The sequence below is a fragment of the Vidua macroura genome, chromosome 8, assembly GCF_024509145.1.
Source record: "Vidua macroura isolate BioBank_ID:100142 chromosome 8, ASM2450914v1, whole genome shotgun sequence".
In the NCBI taxonomy this organism is placed as follows: Eukaryota; Metazoa; Chordata; class Aves; order Passeriformes; family Viduidae; genus Vidua; species Vidua macroura.
This window is the reverse complement of record NC_071578.1, coordinates 5,477,637-5,479,940: the sequence shown is the minus strand read 5'-3', so window position 1 is coordinate 5,479,940 and position 2,304 is coordinate 5,477,637.

Below are 2,304 nucleotides of genomic sequence, written 5' to 3'. Positions count from 1 at the left end.
TCTTTTCAACAAGGTTTTGTATTTAATCACAGAAGATAGCTTGGAGGGTTGCTTAGTCCAACTTCCCTGCTTAGGGCTTTGTTCAAAGCTGGAGATCTTTGCCTCTCTGGCGCTGTTGTAATGTTTGACTACTAGGCTTGCAGGTTTTTTTCTGATACACAGTTGAAATTTTCTGGTTGGGGCTCATATCTGTGGCCTTTTGTCCTTTCTCTGCATCTTCAAGAATAACATCTCTGTCTTCTCTTGTACTCTCACATTTGATAATTGAGGACAACAATGAGATTTTCCTGTTTGGCTTCTCAAGACCCAACACTTCCCTTGGCATCTCTTGCCTGCCATGGGCTGTGACCCTCTAGTGAGTCTTGGGGCTTCCCACTGAACTGGCTTTCCGAAACCCTTCTTGCTCTGGGGAGAAAGTTTGCAAGTTTGGGTAAAAAGGAAACTTTTTATCCAAAACAGACAAATAAATATATTTGTATCTTTATAAATTAACCTGTCAGACAGAATTTTTTAAGCTTTACAATGTCCTTTGTCAGATTTTATGGGTGTGTGAGAGGAGTTGCTGCAGGGGGACCCTGGCAGGCAAGGAGCTGCCTTTGCAATGGAAGGGGGAACAGGAGGATGCTGCAGGAATGAGGAGCATCTGGAGTGCAGAAATTGGTTTGGGAATATGGCATAAAAATTAGTTCTACTTCTAGAAACAAAAAATGTGCTGCAACTACAGTCACAAGCCATTCTTACATCTTAAAAGCAAATGGAAGTTTGGACATGAAGGAAAAATGAGTGTAACCCATGGTTATATAAAACAAAGAAAAATAAAATAGAGTTCATAGAGTGATTTTAAATCTGCTGCAAATGAATACTTTGCTTCTTCAGCAGAAATCTTCCTTGTGTGCTGCAACACACACCATACACAGCCCAGCTTCCAGTATATCCAGTACATTTTGGTGTATTTTTGTATGTATTATAATGCATATTTAAACAGGTAAGGTTGATTACACTTTAATTAGTCAATCCACATACAAAAATTTAAAGTTTTCCCTGCTATATTTTCATCTGCACTGAAGTGATTGTGAGCATTAAAAAAAAAAAAAAAAGATTGTCTAGAAGATAGAATCAAAATATCTATGGAACAGGGCATAGAAAGGAGGTGGAAATTTTTATTAATTCATTCCAATTTGCATTCCAAGCAAAAATAATCAGAGCCTCTGTAAGAAATCCATTACCTTCCCAAAAAATTCTCATTTGGACAGACGTGAATTTTTCATTGAAAACTTTTTCTTTTGGAAAACGTTTTAGGCACTGCTTCTCTCCCTCTGTTCCAGGACTCCCTGCTTCTGCCAGTAGGAATGTTCCTGTCCCTGGGGAACACCTCTCACAGCTGTTTGTAAAAGCAGCATAGTCAAACAATTCCTCCTTGTGCTGGGAGATATGGCACTGAAAATTTCCAGTAACTGTGCTGAAGTTGTCCTGGTCCTTTCCCAATGAATGTTAAATTAATATTTATAACTTTGTGTCTGCAGTATGACAAATGTTTTACAAACTCTGTCTAAAATGCTATTTCCATAATAATCTCCCTGATTCTTCCCTACATGTGATTATTTTTTTTAACATATGATGAATAATAAAATCTAGCATTTCATATTTCCTACAAAATGATCAGTGCCAGGGTACTGCTGGTGGAGACTGGATGTCCAAATAGGAGCAGGGATTGGGGCAGAGCTGTATTAATGGACTATTATTTTTAATCATCCCTTTGAATTAGGCTGTGTTCCCCAGAGCTGAAATAAAAAATCCCATTAATTTCTGTTTAATAATGGGAAATATTATTTCACATGCCTGTTCTCATTTCACTGCTCTTGGCAAACCTATGCTTAATCCAAATGGTGGAATCACTGGCAACTGCTTGGATTTAATAGGAGCAGTCTGGGGCTTTTTTCATGCTCTTCTAACAGCAACTCTTGACCTCTGAGCTTGGCTCTAGACTTGATTTTCATAACTGTAAATCAGGATTAAGTTCCCAAAGGCTGATGGAACCACTCCAGTGTAAATATGATTACAGGCAGCCTGCAGGGCATTTGCACAGCCACTGAGGGGGTGTTTATTTGCTTCAGGTGCAGATTTACCAGGGATGTCCTCTAAAGAGTTCCCATTTTCCCTTGGGGGCAGGAATGGGGTGAAGGGAAGCAGAAGATGGGCTCTGGGTACCACACAGCTCCTGGGACCTGCCAGGAGGGAGGCTGAGGGAAAAATGGGCATTGCAGCAGTGAGCTGGGATCTGCTGCATCACACGGGCTCCTTGGG